The following is an 18002-nucleotide window of genomic DNA, read 5'->3' on the forward strand; positions in this document are numbered from 1 at the left end:
ATGAAGGAATGTCAGGAAAAAATGAGGGAGCGTGGGAAAGGGATGAAGGAAAGGTGAGGGAAGAGGGGAAAAGATGAGGGGAGTGAGAGGGAAAATGGGGGATGGGAGAGGTGGGAAAGAAGAAGGAGGTGGAATTAAAAAAAAAAAAGATGATAGGAAAAAAAAGGATGGAGGAAAGATGAAATGTGGGAAGAAGATGAAGACAGTGGAGTAAAAAATGAGGAAGTGGAAAAAAATGATAAAAGACGATGGAAAATGATGAAGGAATGGAGACAGAGAGAGAGAGAGAGAGAGAGAGAGAGACAGATAGACAGAGAGAAAGAGAAAGGGGAGAAGAGGAGGAAAATAGAAAAAGGAAAACCTGAAAACTTAACGAATGGGGGAAACAATGAAAGACGAAGAGGGGAGAAAACGATGAAATATGAAGGGGAAGATACTGACGAATGAGAGGAAGAGAGAAAGGGGACAGTAACTTTATGAGGAGGCGCCGAAACGATGAAGAGGGAAGAAAGGAAGACTGGATAAAGAGGGAGGAAGGAAACGATGATAAAGAGGGAAAGAGGAAGAAGTGAAGGAAAGGGAAGAAGAAAACAAAGAATGAGAGGAAGGTAGAAATGAAGGAAAAACAGATGAATAAGAAGGAAATAGACAACAATGAAGATGGAAGAAGGGAAGAGAGGATAAAGAAGGAGGAAGGAAGGGAAACGATGATAAGAGGAAGGAAGGGAACAGTGAATGAAAAGGAAGAAGAAAACAACGTATGATAGGGATAAAGGAAACAGAGAATGAAAGGGAAGTAGTTAAAAATAAAGGAGAAGGAGAAAGGAAACAATGAATAACAGAGAATGAAAGGGAAGAGGAGAAAATATGATGAATGAGAGAGAAGAATGGAAAGAGATAATGCAGGGGAAGATAGAGCAATAAAGAAGAGGAAAAAAAGAGAACAATGAATGAGATAAAAGGGGGAAAAACTGATGAATGAGAGGAGAGAAGGAAAATATCGATGAATGAAAGGGAAGAAGGAAAACTGATGAATGAGAGGAGGAGAGAAGCTGAGAGTAATACTAGAGGAACAAAGCGAAGAGAAAAAGTTGTAAGATGGAAGTTGTTAATAAGTTCTTGGCAAGGCATATAAGTTGCAGGTATTCCCAGGTACTTTTCCCGGTTATTATTTGTAGGCAAGGTGCAGGTAAGGTTTAATTTGCAGGTAGTTCGTAGGCATTTGTAAGTTGTGAGAAAAGTCGTAGAGAGAGGAAGACATTGGCAAAGTTAGAATTGGTGTGATAAGAAATGACAATAAAATAAAAGAAAAAGAAAATAGAAGTGTTGATAAAAAAATGATCAGTGTTGGTTAAAATGTGAATCGACTACAAAAGAAACAAAAAATATATAAAAGAAAAGTGTGTAGAAATTATACAAATATACAAAAAATGCCAAAAAAAAGGATAAAAATGACCAAAAAAATAACTAAGAAAAAAATAACTAAAATTCGTAACTTACAAATTCAAAAATAAACGAAAATACTCATGAATATAAAACAAATATCAGTGTAGGAAGTAAACAAATCAACCAAACACGGTCTTCCAAACACACAGAGCTTCAAACGAGAGAAAAAAAAAAAAGTGCCCTGAGAGGTAAAAATCCTAACAAAAATCACCAAAACTGAAACCAAAAACAAACAAACTCCCATGATAAAACAACGCACATTAAGTCAACACATCAACAAAAACATAATCTTGCAAACACTGACCTTCAAAACGCTAGTGAGAGAGTGAGTGCAGTGAAGAGATGAAAAGCTTGACAAAGAAGGGGAAAACAGAGTAATCAGGGAGGGAACGCGAAAATGTGAAGGGGAGAGAAAGAGAGAGGGAGAGAGGAACTGCAGGAACGAGCGAGGGGAAAAAGCGGACTGATGAGAGGGAAAACGAGTGTACTTCTAAAGGGGAAACGATAAAAGACTGAGGAAGGGAAGGCGGTACATTCCAATACACGAAACATATAGATGAATTTGTAGCTTAGAAAATGTATCAGAACTAGAAGAACAGGACGCGCTAGACAGAAGTTACTGGCGACAACATATAAGAGTGCCATGGATGAAGTCGGTTCAAATCCCCACGCTACCACCTGGGATTTTTCAGTCACCGCCGAGTGGCCTAAGACTACCCAAATGCTGTCCTGGAGACCACCCATCAACCCGGACTTTAGAGGAAGCCGTCCAAGTGAATCAACAATGAGTTCTGGGGGGCAGCATGAGCCAAGCATAAATGGCGCCACTATAAAAATTGTCTGCGCCATTACGTTCTTGTGTCGACCACCAGGCCCCTGAAGAAAGCTTACCGGCGCTATAGGCGGGGATGTAAAAAAACAATACCTGGAAGGAAAACAACGAGAATAATGAAAAAAAGAGAAAAAATAGGAAAGAGAAGGGGAAAAGAGGAAAATAATAATCATATCTGCCACAAACAATAAAGCGAAAAATGAAGAAGGAAAAAAAAGAAAAAAGAAAGGAAAAAAGAGAAAGAAACTAAATGTATCTGCCCCCAAAATACCCAATAGAAATAAAAAAGGAAAAGGAGGAAACCGGAAAAAGTGGAAACCGGCAAAAAAAGCAAAAAAAAGAATGAAAAACGGAAATAAAAGAAAAAAGAAGGAGAAAACAGTAAGCAAATAAATATATCTGCCCCAACAATAGCCAGAAGGGAAAGAACGATATTTACTGGGAAATAAAAGAGACACACAAGACACAAAAAGTTTCAATGAGCAAAACCACTCTCTTAAGGACTCCACTCATTCCGGGGACTGATAATAATGATCCGCTTGAGAGAGAGAGAGAGAGAGAGAGAGAGAGAGAGAGAGAGAGAGAGAGAGAGAGAGAGAGAGAGAGAGAGAGAGAGAGAGAGAGAGAGAGAGAGAGAGAGAGAGAGAGAGAGAGAGGGGTATTGTCCAGGTTAAATATTGTTATTATTATTATTATTATTATTATTATTATTATTATTATTATTATTATTTTCGTTGGGAGATTACTATTAATAGAGTAATTCCTGTTCAGTCCACTTGAATTAAATTGCCTAATGATATATTTGTCGTTATTTAATGATGAAACACACACACACACACACACACACACACACACACACACACACACACACACACACACACACACACACACACACACACATTACCACATTTAATTAATCCAGCCTGAAGAATTACAGTACAAGTTGCCCTCCTATGAAAAACAATAGTAATAATAATAATAATAATAATAATAATAATAATAATAATAATAATAATAATAATAATAATAATAATAATAATAATAATAATAATAATAATAATAATAATAATAATAATAATAATAATAATAATAATTAATAATAATAATAATAATTCTACTACTACTATTACTACTACTACTACTGTTGCTATCACTATTTATTATCATTATAATTATTATTTCTTTACTCTCTCTCTCTTTCCCCCTCTCGACAAGAAGGATCATAACAAATTTAATTGGATGAAATAATTGAGTTGGTTAGAAAGTGAGTGTGTATTTATGTGTGTGTGTGTGTGTGTGTGTGTGTGTGTGTGTGTGTGTGTGTGTGTGTGTGTGTGTTTACCTACGGGGGCCAAAGTCTGAAGATTATGGACTAATTATAATTCTCTCTCTCTCTCTCTCTCTCCATTATCTTTCTTCCATTTATGTTTTTTTTTTTGACATTCTACCTTTTTTTTCCTTTTTTATTGTTTTCTCCTCTTTTCCAATCTATTACTATTCTTTATTTTATCTTTTTATTTACTCTCTTATTTCTTTCCTCTCTCCCTCCATATATCTATCTATCTATCTATCTCACCACACTTGCTTCCTATCTCCTCCAATTAAGCCATCTTGCCGCCACTAACATCAAAGGGAACTGCCTCAAATGTCTTCCGCGTGAGAGCCGAAGACGAGGAGAAGTGAAGAGACGGACACGATACTTTACCCTCCTCCTCCTTCTCCTCCTACGCCTCCGCCCCCTCCTCATTCATCTCCTCAATCATCTTCCCTTTCCTCTGCTCCTCTCTATCTCTCTTAATTAACAGGAACAACCCCCAAAGGCCTTCTTAGAGACGCTCATCTTGCACCTTTATCAACGGGAGAGCCTCATATCTCAGTCTTTAGTTACGGCTCTCAAACATAAATGGCGCTGACGGAGGATGTTCCAAGGGGGCACTGAGCTAGGTTGTGTAAGGGGAAGAGATGGGTGTTATGTTTGGCTTTTTTGTGTTGGTTTTGGGGGTTTGTGTTGCGTTGTGGTTGATATTGTGTTGTGTTGTTAGTGTTGGGGTCAATGAGAGGTTGTTTAGGTGGCTGAGCAATTAGTTTGGTTTCGTTTTTATATAGATTTTACGGCTTGTTTGGGTTATTGTATTATGTTGTGTAGTAGAAGTAGTAGCAGTTTTGTGGAGTATGGTCGGTTGTGTAAGTGGCTGAGAAGTGTGTTGTGTTTCCTCTTTCTGTTGGATTTGAGGTTTCTGTTAGATGCTTTTGATGTTGTGTAGTTGTGTTAGTATTCCGGTGGTTTAGAAATGCCTGAATCCCCGTTTTCTTTTACGCTTGTCGTTTATTTTGGCTTGGTTGTAGTGTATTGGTCATGTAAATGGATGAGAATTTAGTTTTTTCCCCGTTTTCCTGCAGTTTTTTTGTTTCTTTTTAGGTTCTTTTTGATGGTGTATTGTATTAGTGCCGGTGTTGTGAACTATGCGAGGTTAGGTTAAGGTGGTTTAGAAGCGACTGAATCCCCGTTTTCTTTAGCGTTTGTCGTTTATTTTGGCTTGGTTGCAGAGTATCGGTTATGTAAGTGGATGAGAAGTTAGTTTTCTTGTCGTTTTTCTGCTACTTTTTTGTTGTTGTTTGTTTTAGGTTATTTTTGTAATGTGTAGCAGTGTCAGTGTTATGAACTAGGCGAGGTTAGGTTAAGTGGATGAGAAGTTAGTTTTTTTTCCTTTTTTTTCTATTTTTGTGTTTTTTTTTTTTTAGGTTATGTTTTATGATGTGTATTAGTGCCGGTGTTGTGAACTATGCGAGGTTAGGTTAAGGTGGTTTAGAAGTGACCGAATTATCGTTTTCTTTTACGTTTGTTGTTTGTTTTGGCTTGGTTGTAGTGTATCGGTTATGTAAGTGGATGAGAAGTTAAGTTTTTTCCCGTTTTTCTGCTATATTTGTGTTTGTTTTAGGTTATTTTTGATGATGTGTAGCAGTGCCGGTGTCGTGAGCTAGGCGAGGTTAGGTTAAGTGGATGAAGAGTTAGTTTTTTTTCCCGTTTTTCTACTATTTATGTTTTTTTTCTTTTAGGTTATTGTTTGATGTGCTGTAGTGCCGGTGTCGTGAACTATGCGGGGTTAGGTTAAGGGGACAAGAAGTGCGTTTTTATCCGTTTTATCTCTTAGTTTTGTAGTTTGTGTTGGTAACTGTTGATGTAATGTAGTGTTGCCAGCGCTGTATTGTCAGACACGAACTTCTACGCACTTTTCATCCATTTCCTTAGGTTTACGTGGGACGAGTATTGTTTCTCAGGCGTTGGGGTGTGGAGGGGAAGGAGGGGATGGTGTACGGGGAAGAGGGGGTGGTATAGGGGGTTGAGGGTACAGGGGAAGGTTGGATTTTGATGGCTAAGAGAGGAGAAGACGAGATAGGAGGGAAAAAGAGAAGAAGGGGAGAAGGAGGGGGAATGGGGAGAGAGGAGTGTAATTATTAATGATAGCTGTAAGAGGAAGGATAAAGAAGGGAAAGATGGGCGTGTGTGAGTGAGTGAAGGGATGAAAGAAGTGGATGAATGATGAAGATATGGTGTGTGTGTGTGTGTGTGTGTGTGTGAGTGAGTGAGTGAGTGAGTGTGTGTGTGTGTGTGTGTGTGTGTGTGTGTGTGTAACGAAGCGTAAACAAAAAATACAGACAAATAAGTAAAAGAAAGATTGATAAAATGGAAAAATAAAGATAGATAGATAAATGGATAGGGAAAAAAGATAGATGGATAAAGATTGAGAGAGAGAGAGAGAGAGAGAGAGAGAGAGAGAGAGAGAGAGAGAGAGAGAGAGAGAGAGAGAGAGAGAGAATATCTTGATCTTCAGATATACATATTTCCTTCGACTTTCCCTCCTCCTCCTCCTCCTCCTCCTCCTCCTCCTCCGCAGTGGTCCTTTCAACACTCATATTTTCTCCTCCTTTCCTCCTCCTTCCTTCTCTCTCTCTCTCTCTCTCTCTCTCTCTCTCTCTCTCTCTGAGAGAGAGAGAGAGAGAGAGAGAGAGAGAGAGAGAGAGAGAGAGAGAGAGAGAGAGAGAGAGAGAGAGAGAGAGAGAGAGAGAGAGAGAGAGAGAGAGAGAGAGAGAGAGAGAGAGATTGAGAGAGAGAGAGAGAGAGAGAGAGAGAGAGAGAGAGAGAGAGAGAACAGAGGAAGAAGGAAGGGAAGGGAAGGGAAGGGAAGGGAAGTGGAGAGAAGAGAAGGGAAAAGATGGGAAGGAAGGGAAGGGAAAGAGAAAGGAAGGGAAAGGAAAAGGAAGACAGGAGAAGGAAAATAAGACAGACAAAGAAAAAATAGAAAAGGTCAAGGTAAAAAGAATAAGGAAAGAAGGAAGGAGCGAATAAGTAAAGGTTGATAAGGAAGACAAGAACGCCGGAAGAAGAGAGGAAAGGAGGTGGAGGAGGAGGAGGAGGAGGAGGAGGAGGAGGAGGAGGAGGAGGAGGAGGAGATTTTGGTGACAGAGAAGGAATACGAAAAAGGGAAAGAGGAGAGAAATTAAGACAAAGAAAAAGGAGGAGAAAGAAAGTGACGAAAGAGGAGGAGAAGGGAGAGGAGAAAAGAATAAAGGAGAGAAGAGGAAAAAGGAGATAGATAAAGAGGAAGAAAAATGTCGACAGTTAAACAGACGCTTTCTTGGAACTAAGTAGAAACACCTTATTATTTTTTTATAATTCATGTTATTATTGTCGTTTTTATTATTCTTATTGTTGTTTTATTATTTTACTACATTGTCGTCTTTTGTTTGCTTCTCTGCTTTTAATTTTCTTGTGTTTTCTGTTATTTATTGTTTTACTTTCTTGTTTTCTCATTTATTTTTCTTGATTCTTTTTAGTGAGGTCAAGCCAATCATTTATTTTTCTTCCTTTTCTTGTGTTTTCTCTTATTTATTATTTTACTTTCTCGTTTTCTTATTTATTTTTCTTGATTCCTTTTAGTGAGGTCAAGAGTACCATTTATTTTTCTTCCTTTTCTTGATTTTCTTGTGTTTTCTGTTATTTGTTCTTTTACTTTTTTGTTTTCTCATTTATTTTTTCTTGATTCTTTTTAGTGAGGTCAAGACTACCATTTATTTTTCCTTCCTTTTCTCCTCGCTTTCGTGCCGGGGTCCAGTTCCTCGTGTTGGTGGATGGTCTCGAACCCCGGCCCAACAGTTATACCAATAGACCTTGACAGCAAACTCACCACGCTTCACGCAATACAAGGAAAGACGTTAAACAGATAAGCTATGAGGTTTGGAAAAGACGAAGAAAACAAACATCGAACAACAACAACAACAAAACAACAACGACAACAACAACAACAACAACATCAACAACAACATCAACAACAACAACAACAACAACATCAACAACAACATTAACAACAACCAAACGATAAGAAAAAAGAAAAAAAGAAGAAAAGGTCATCTTCGGTTTCTGATTTTATTTCCTCTTCCCTTCTTGTTCTTTTTCTTGTTCTTCTCCTACTTCTTGTAAACACACTTCCTCTGTCCTTAACTCAATATCTCTACTGGAAACAACAACAACAACAACAACAACAACAACCAAACGATAAGAAAGAAGAAAAAAGAAGAAAAAGATAAAAAAATGAAAACTAAAAACTAAAGTCATATTCGGTTTCTGCTTTTTTTTTTTCTCTTCCCTTCTTGTTCTTGTTGTTCTTCTACTTCTTCTTCTTCTAAACACACTTCCTCTGTCCTTAACTCAATATCTCTACTGGAAGCAACAACAACAACAACAACCAAACGATACGAAAGAAAGAAAAAAGGAGAAAAACTAAAAAAAAAAAAAATGTCATCTTCGGTTTCTGCTTTTTTTTCTTTCGTTCTTGTTCTTTTTCTTGTTCTTCTACTACTTCTTCTTCTCCTAAACACCCTTCCTCTGTCCTTAACTCAATATCTCTAGTGGAAACAACAACAACAACAACAACCAAACGATAAGAAAGAAGAAAAAAAGAAGAAAAAGATAAAAAAAATGAAAACTAAAAACTAAATAAAGTCATCATCGGTTTATGCTTTTTTTTCTTCCCTTCGTGTTCTTTTTCTTGTTCTTCTTCTTCTTCTTCTAAACACACTTCTTCTGTCCTTAACTCAACATCTCTACTGGAAACAACAACAACAACAACCAAACGATAAGAAAGAAAGAAAAAAAGGAGAAAAAACTAAAAAAAAAACTAAAACTAAAAACAAAATAGTCATCTTCGGTTTCTGCTTTTTTTTCTTTCGTTCTTTTTCTTTTTCTTGTTCTTCTACTACTTCTTCTTCTCCTAAACACCCTTCCTCTGTCCTTAACCCAATATCTCTACTGGAAACTCCCCAGCATCCTCTTTCTAAATCAGCTTCCTCGAGGTTGGGCGTTCTGTATCGTCTCCTCCAGTTCTTTTCTCTTCCCAGAAACTACTTATATACACACGCACGGAGTCTGCATCTCACACACACACACAGCCATTTAGAGAGAGTCGAGTCAAAGGCTTTTCACTTCATCTGTTCCCCTTCTCTTACGAAAGGTCTTCAACCTCTTAAATTCCACAGTAGTCTCGCCTTTGTTTCTCTCTATATCTCTCACGGCTATTTCCATGCTAACTGCTCCTCTGAAACTGTTAATTGCATGCCTCTCCCCCTCCTCCAGCAGCCTCTGTGCATAAGACTCTATTCTATCTCTCTCTCTCTTGGTGTTCTTCTTATGTTCCTTTGGCAGACGAGACCCAATCAACTCTTAGCGTTCTCCTCCTTATGATGAAAGGAGAACTGAGGAAGAAGTAAGGAAGAAGAAATAAGCAAAGAATAATAAAGGAAAAATGAAAAATAAATGAGATGAAGGAGGATGCAGCGAGTGGGGTGGAAATAGAAATACAAGGAAAGGAGGAGGAGGAATGAATGCATGAATGAATAGAATGAATAGGATAAGAGGGAGAAGAAAAAATGATGAGGAGGAGGTAATGAACAGATAAAGAGGGGAAGGAAAGTAGGAAGGCAATAATAATAATGAAGAAAAAGAAACTTGGGCAAAAGAAAGCAATGAAAAAATAATAAAAAATGAAACATGAGGAAGAAATAAAAAAGGAAGAAAAGAGAAAAGAAAACAAAAGACAAAGTAGTGGAAAAAGAAAACAAAGTAAATAATGATAATAGAAATAAAGATAATGATGATAATAATGACAATAATAACCCTAATGATATACTAATGGCATGATTAGGGCTGTATTTACTGGCTTTGTGTGTAATGAAAAGGCTTATTACAATGACATTTCGGTGCCATTTAAAACACATTTCATCACCTAATCCACCTTTAATCACACTAATACCTGCGAGAGAGAGAGAGAGAAAGAGAGAGAGAGAGAGAATTATCTTAGGGGACGATGAGCAATATGTCTTCTTTTCTTGTTTATCTGAGAACAAATCTCTCTCTCTCTCTCTCTCTCTCTCTCTCTCATCCCTCGAAAGACTTTTAAACAAGCCACTTTGAGGTTTATAAGAAGCCGTATAGAGAGAGAGAGAGAGAGAGAGAGAGAGAGAGAGAGAGAGAGAGAGAGAGAGAGAGAGAGAGAGACAATGATATTTAGTATTTATTTAAGTGCAATATCATAATACGTGATATTAGTATCTGTAATGGATGTCAGTTATTTGTAATGGCCCTTAATATTAATCTTTTTATTTCAGTTATTATTATTTTTTGAAGTAGGGAAAATGGGAAGCAGGAAAATAAGGTAAAGGTCATCCACGTATAGTTATCTTACTTTATTTTCACCATTATTTATAGAACTAACTTTCTTTTTATTAGTTTTGCCCAATTTTTTTCAACGTAGGAACAGGAGGAAAAAGAAGAGGAGGAGGAGGAGGAGGAGGAGGAGGAGAAGTAGGAATAGAAGGAGGGGAAAGAGGAGGAGGGATTATGAGGAAACGAAAGGAGGAGGAGGAGGAGGAGGAGGAGAAGTAGGATTAGAAGGAGGAGAGAGAAGAGGAGGGATGATTAGGAAACGAAAGGAGGAAAGGGAGGAGGAGGAGGAGGAGGAGGAGGAGGAGGAGGAGGAGGAGGAGGAGGAGGAGAAGTAGGAATAGAAGAAGGGGAAAGAGGAGGAGGAGGAGGAGGAGGAGAAGTAGGAATAGAAGGAGGAGAGAGAAGAGGAGGGATGATTAGGAAACGAAAGGAGGAAAAGGAGGAAAGAAGAAGACAGAATGTTTGTATATTTTGTAGTTCCTCTTACTTATCATCATTCATTCAGTTATCGTCTTCCTTTTTCTTCTCCTGTCTTCTTTTCTACCTCCTCCTCCTCCTCCTCCTTCTGTTTTTCATCCTCTCCTTGTCCTCTCAACTCCCTCCTCTTCCCCCTCTCTCTGCTCCTCCCACCAAAGCCTCCCTTCTACACTCTCTCCCTCCCTCCCTTCTCCTCTCTTCCTCCCTCCTTTTTGGGTGGGGCTACAGTGCCTACGAAACCCAGGCGAGTAAATGGTGCCGTAGATCCACTGTGGATGACCAGAGAAATAAAAAGGGCGGTAAACTTTAAAAAAAAGGAATTATAACCTAATGAAAGAGAATGACACGGCCGAAGCCCGTACTCAGTACCACAACAGCCTCAGTGCTTGTCGCACCCTTATTCGGAGTAGTAAACGCAACTACGAAAAACAAATAGCGCGTGACATCAAGACAAACTCAAAAAAATTCTTCACATACATCAGATCGAAAAAGAAAGTAAAATCCAATATTGGTCCCCTGACAGACGAGACTGGAGCTGCAACGCAGGACAGTAAACAGATGGCCAGAATCCTCAACAGTAACTTCGCATCCGTATTCACAGTCGAGAACATCGAAACCATGCCCGAGAACCCTGACCCGCCGAGGGGAATCACGCCCCTGATAAATGACTCAATATGCGACCAAGAAGTGAAAGAGTATTTGGATAATCTCGACACGAACATTCGAACAAGTCAACAGGACCTGACGGTTTGTCCCCGCGGTTATTAAAAGAGCTTAAACAACAAATACTTCAGCCACTCACTAACATATTCAACCAGTCTGTTCAATTGAAAAAGGTCCCGGAAGACTGGAAGATGGCGAACGTAACACCAATTTTCAATAAAGGAGACAAAAGCGTTGCATTAAACTACAGGCCCATAAGTTCGACATCAGTGGCAGGAAAAATACTCGAAAAGATTATTAGAGACAAACTTGTTAAGTTTCTAGAAAACAATTATGTAATCTCCGACACCCAGCATGGCTTCAGAAACAAGCGCTCCTGCCTAACGAATTTATTAGACTTCTTCCAAGGTATATATAAGAACTGGGATGCCCACATCCCCAGTGATGTTATATACCTGGACTTTCAGAAAGCCTTCGACAAGGTACCGCACGAACGACTCGTTAAGAAACTGCACTCGGCGGGCATTGGAGCCAATCTGATCGCGTGGATAAGAGATTGGCTCACCGACAGAAAACAACGAGTACTACTCAACGGACAGCCTTCCGATTGGCTTCCAGTCACTAGTGGAGTGCCTCAAGGGTCAGTGCTGGGACCCATCCTCTTTATCATATATATCAATGACCTAGAATCAGGACTGAAATCCACAATATCGAAATTTGCTGATGACACTAAGGTGAGGGGAAAGGCCCTCACAAAGACCGACTGCGAAATCATTCAGAAAGACCTCAATCACATTATCGAATGGTCGGAAAAATGGCAAATGTCCTTTAATGTTGACAAATGCAAAGTCATGCACATTGGGTCCAGAAATAGTAACCACACATACATCATGAATGGGAGACCTCTGCAAGCGATGCAGGAGGAAAAGGATCTTGGAGTCACTATCAGCAGTGACCTGAAACACGCGAATCACTGTAAAAAAGCATACAACAAAGCCAACACTATGCTCCGGTTCATAGCGAGGAACTTCGAGTGTAAAACGCCAGACGTGATGCTATCCTTGTATAATTCCATGGTAAGACCGCACCTCGAGTATGCAGTACAGTACTGGTCTCCCAATTACCGAAAGGACATTGCTCTACTGGAAAGGATTCAACGACGCGCCACAAAGATGATTCCAACCTTCAGGGCTCAACCGTACGAGGAACGACTCAAGCGACTCAATCTCTTTACATTGGAGAAAAGACGCCTACGAGGAGATATGATTCAAGTCTTCAAGTATCTGAAAAAATTCAATAACGTCGATTACTCCTATTTCTTTGAATTGCAAACCAACTCAAGAACTAGAAATAACGGTTTACCCATTCAGTCTAGTCGATGTAACACAGACATCGGAAGGAGTTTCTTTTCAAACCGAGTCATCCGTCACTGGAACAATCTTCCTTCAGAAGTAGTAAATGCGAATACTATCAACTCCTTCAAATATAGAATCGACCGTCACTTCGCTGCGTCGGGAGTAAACTGAATATTGAGTTGCTTTCATCTGCTCCTCAATATCGAGGTGCTTTCATCTCCTCAGGCTCTCCATCGCCCCAAGTGGCTGTCGAGCAGATTAAATCACCAAAGCGGGCAACCTGCGCATGAGCCAAGGCTTTTTGTTGCTGCGTTTTTTCATTTCCATGTTTCTGTTTTTTTCATCCTCTCCTGTCTTCCTCCTCCTCCTGCTCCTCCTACCTGAAAGCCTCCTTCTACGCCTCCTCTTCCTCCTCCTCCTTCTTCTCTACCTCCTTCTCCTCCTGCTTTTCATCCTCTCCTTGTCCTCTCAACCTTCATATCTTCCTCCTCCTCCTCCTCCTGCTCCTCCTACCTCAAAGCCTCCTTCTACACCTCGTCTTCCTCCTCCTCCTTCTTCTCTACCTCCTCCTCCTCCTGTTTTTCATCCTCTCCTTGTCCTCTCAACCCTCATATCTTCCTCCTCCTCCTGCTCCTCCTACCTCAAAGCCTCCTTCTACACCTCCTCTTCCTCCTCCTCCTCCTCCTCCTCCTCCTCCTCCTCCTCCTTCTGTTTTTCATTCCCTCCTTGTCCTCTCAACCTTCATATCTTCCTCCTCCTGCTGCTCCTACCTCAAAGCCTCCTTCTACACCACCTCTTCCTCCTACTCCTGCTCCTCCTACCTCAAAGCTTCCTTCTACACCTCCTCTTCCTCCTCCTCCTGCTCCTCTACCACCTCCTCCTCCTCCTTCCTCCCTCCTCCTCTCCCTTCTCCTCCGAGAGAAATCTCCTGATTTTCTTATACATTCTTTATTCTCCAAGCTTATTTTGTCCCCTCGTCTCTCTCTCTCTCTCTCTCTCTCTCTCTCTCTCTCTCTCTCTCTCTCTCTCTCTCTCTCTCTCTCATCGTCTGTTTGCGATCAACATTTTTCTCTTTCGCCTTCCTTTTTATTCCATCTCTCTCTCTCTCTCTCTCTCTCTCTCTCTCTCTCTCTCTCTCTCTCTCTCTCTCTCTCTCTCTCTCTCTCTCTCTCTCTCTCTCTCTAAATCACTCTCTCTCTCTCTCTCTCTCTCTCTCTCTCTCTCTCTCTCTCTCTCTCTCTCTCTCATAGTTTGATATTTATCTTTCTTCGGACAATCTTTATTTCCTCTCTCTCTCTCTCTCTCTCTCTCTCCTTCTCTCTCTCTCTCTTAGGAGGAGGATAGGAAAAAGTAGTAAACATGAAACATGGACTAGCAGGCAGCAGAAAGCCTGTTGGCTCATTACTAGGCTGCCTGCGTTCAATTCAATCAATCCGTTTGCCATAGTGGCTTGCAGGAGGATTAAAGCACTTGTGTGCCTGAGAGTAGATACACAAGTGCTTTCTGCCTGCAAGCCTCCTGGCAACGGATTGATTGAATCACTGAACGCAGGCAGCCTAGTAATGAGCCAACAGGCTTTCTGCTGCCTGCTGGTCCATGTTTCCATGTTTACTACTCTTTCTCCTCCTCCTCCTCCTCCTCCTCCTCCCTCCCTTCATTCCCTCTATTTCCTCCAGGTATTGGCTCAGTCAACATTTGTATACCTCTCCTCTTTCTCCTCCTTCTCCACCTCCTCCTTCTTCTCTTCTTCTTCTCCCTTTTTCTCCTCCTCCTTCTCACGTTTCTCCTCTCTCATGCCCCCCTCCCCCCCTCTTCCTCTTGCATCCATCCATCCATCCTCCTCCTCCTCCTCCTCCTCCTCGTCCTCCTCCTCCTCCTCCACCTTCTCTTCTTCTTCTTCTCCCTTTTTCTCCTCCTCCTTCTCACGTTTCTCCTCTCTCATGCCCCCCTCCCCCCCTCTTCCTCCTGCATCCATCCTATTCCTCCTCTTCCTCCTCCTCCTCCTCCTCCATCCGTCTACATGGCAGGTGAGCAACAGTTTTAGAGTCTCACCTTTGATGGTAAAATAAAAATGGAAAAGAACGTGAATGTGGAAATTTGACTTTTTTTTTTCGTTTCTGGGGTACTTTTTTTCGTTTTCTTTTGGGGGGGGAGGGTGATTTTATAGGTCTTTTTTTCTTTCTCTCTTATTCTTGATTTTTTCTCCTCTTTTTCTCTCTTTTATTTCTCCGGTTCTTCCAGTTATCCTTCTTATCGTAATCCTTTTTTTTTCCTCTCGCAATTTCAAGTTTCTCTCCCATACTTTCAATTTGTCTTTATCTATCAGTCTGTCTAGTCGATCTACCTATCTATCTATCTATCTCTATCTATTTATATTTCGCTTTTTATACCTACTTTCTACTTCCCAATTTCCTATTTTTTTCTGCTTCTCACAATCCTTCATCACATTTCTTCGTCTATTTCCAACCTTCGTTCACTGTTTTTTCTTTTTCCTAATTTCTTTTTCATCTTGTTCCCCCTCCTCCTCCTCCTCCTACTCCTCCTCCTCCTCCTCCTCCTTCTCCTCTTCGTTGTCCACCTCTTATTTCACAGTCCTCCTCATTTTTGGTCGAAATTATATTCTTCTCCTTCCTCCTCCTCCTCCTCCTCCTCCTCCTCCTCCTAATCCTCCTCCTCCTCCTCTTCCTCCTCCTCCTTCTCCTTCTTATTCTGAATCATTTCTTTCCTCATCACTTCCCTCATTCTCTCATTTTCTTCTCTTTCATCTTCCTTCACTTCTTGGCTTCTCTTTCTCGTTCTTTCTCTTTAACTTTTCATCTATTCTCTCTCTCTCTCTCTCTCTCTCTCTCTCTCTCTCTCTCTCTCTCTCTCTCTCTCTCTGCGCATGTTTCATCCAAGGTTGTATTGTTGTTGTTGTTGTTATTATTGTTGTTGTTGTTATTGTTGTTCATTATTGTCTGTTATTTTACCTCCGTTATTAATTTTCTTCTGCTTCTTCTTCCTTTTTTTTCTCCTTTTCATCTCCTTTTTCTTCTTCTTTTCGTTTTTTTTTTTACTCTGCAATTCTTCATTATTTTTTTCTCTCTTTAACCCTTTCTCTTCCTTCTCTTTTCCTTCTTCTCCTCCTCTATTTCCTCCTCCTCCTCCTCCCTCCTCCTCCTCCTCTTCATTGATCTTTTCTATTACTTTCCATCCGTCTTCTTCCCCTCATCAATCCTTCTACTTAAATGCCTTCCTTTATTCTCCTCCTCCTATTTCTCCTCCTCCTCCTTCCCCTCCCCCTCCTCTTCTTCCTCTTTCATTTTCTTCTCTCCCTCCTTCCTTCCTTCCTTCCTTATTACCTCAGCACTGAAAAATAAACACACACACACACACACACACACACACACACACACACACACACACACACACACACACACACACATAGGAATAGGCAGTTTACAGTTCCAAGTCTCGCCCGTCATCGCCAGAGAAAGAAAACGTGACAAAAGATGTAATAAAGAGGGAAGGGCGGAGCGTGGTGAAGAGGAAGAGGAAAGAGGAGGGGATGAAGAAGAGGAAAAGAGGAGGAATGAAGGGGAAGAGGGAGGAATGATACAGAAGAAGAGAGGGATGAAGAGGAAGAGAGTGAGGGATGAAGGGCAAGAAGGAAAGAGAGTAAGGGATAAAGAGTAAGAGGAAGGAAGGGGATAGAGAAGAAGAAAGAGGAAGGGATAGAGGAAGATAAAGATGAGGGATAAAGAGGAGGGAAGAAGGGGTGAAGAAAAGAGGAAGGGGAGAAATAAAAAAGAGGAGGAAGGGATATAGTGGAAGAGGAAAGGAGAGAATAAAGAGGAAAGAGGATAGAGAAAAGAGGGGATAAAGAAGAAGAGGGAGCAGGAGGTAAGGATAAAGAGGAAAAGGGGAGGAATAGATAGAGAAAGAGGAAAGGGAGGAATAAAGAGGAAGAGGAAGAGGCAACACCGGATGAGAGCAGAAACGACGTCAGGAAATTGTATGTAAACGCCAAATGTCAGCAAGAAAACGCGCACACACACACACACACACACACACACACACACACACACACACACACATACATACATAGGTGGACATACATGCATAAATAAAAAAACATACACTTCTGTCGTAACTCATCTTATAATCAACACACACACACACACACACACGTGTACATACATAAATAGACCCAGAGATACATATAGACATTCAAAAATACATACATACATAAACACACACGCACACACACACACACACACACACACACACACACACACACACACACACACACACACACACACACATTCAAGTCTTCTGCAATGCTACTAAATTCAAATAAACTCTTTGTATTCTTACATCCATGTTTCAATATCTTCATGCGTATGTATGTATGTATGTATGTGTGAGGGTTAAGTATATAAGGTATTTGATCTATGTGTGTGTGTGTGTGTGTGTGTGTGTGTGTGTGTGTGTGTGTGTGTGTGTGTGTGTGTGTGTGTATGTTATGTATGAAATATGTGAAAGGAATGGTGAATGGAATTCTCTCTCTCTCTCTCTCTCTTCTTAAATCTCCTGTAATAAAAATCCATTTCAATTCTTCTTCCCTTTATCATATTTTCTTCATTCCTTTGATCCTGATAGTAGTCTGCTCTCTCTCTCTCTCTCTCTCTCTCTCTATATATATATATATATATATATATATATATATATATATATATATATATATATATATATATATATATATATATATATATATATATATATATATATATATATATATATATATATATATATATATATATATCTTTTTAAGTTTTTTTATATTCCATTTGCTTTTTTTTCTCAAGTCAGCTAGGAAGGGGAAGGGAAGGAAAAGAAGGAAGAAGAAGAGCAGAAGGAGAAGATAGAAGGAAGGAAGGAAAGGGAAGAAGGAAGGGAGGAGAGGAAAGGAGAGAGGGAAGAAGGGAAGGTAAGGGGGAACGAGAGATGAAGGAAATAAGGAGAGGAAGCTGAAGGGAGAAAGAAAAGGAAAAAAAGAAGGTAGGAAACGAGCGGATGAATGTAATATGTTCGACAAAATAAGAAAAAATGGCAGAGATAAATAAATAGATGAAAGACAAATTAGGATAGATAAACAAGGTAAAGATGAGTACATAGATAAACAAATATTCAGATAGATACATATATAAAAGGATGCAAGAAACCACATAAAAAAATAACGCAATACAGAACACGAATAAAAGAAAAGAAGAAAAGGCGAAATGATCAAAGGAGAAAAGCACAAAGAACGAAGGGACAAAGGAAAGAAAGAAAGAAAGGAAGAAAAGGACGGAAGGAAGAGATAAAGCAAGGGAGGAAAGATGAAAAGAAGAAGAAATGCAACGAATGAAGAGAGAGAGAGAGAGAGAGAGAGAGAGAGAGAGAGAGAGAGAGAATTGAAAGAGATGAGAGAGAGAGAAAAGTGAAAGTGAATCATGAACCAAAGGGAGAGAGAAAGAAAAGAAGGAAT

The 18002-nt window shown here is 40.0% G+C and overlaps 1 long non-coding RNA gene across 1 annotated transcript in view; it reads right to left on the minus strand.

The window, feature by feature from the left end:
- The window catches only part of LOC127000766 (uncharacterized), a 114970-nt gene that overhangs the window by 518 nt on the left and 96450 nt on the right, over window positions 1–18002 (minus strand). The gene's annotated exons all lie outside the window — the stretch shown is intronic.

This window comes from Eriocheir sinensis, chromosome 19 (assembly GCF_024679095.1).
Source record: "Eriocheir sinensis breed Jianghai 21 chromosome 19, ASM2467909v1, whole genome shotgun sequence".
Taxonomy (NCBI): domain Eukaryota; kingdom Metazoa; phylum Arthropoda; class Malacostraca; order Decapoda; family Varunidae; genus Eriocheir; species Eriocheir sinensis.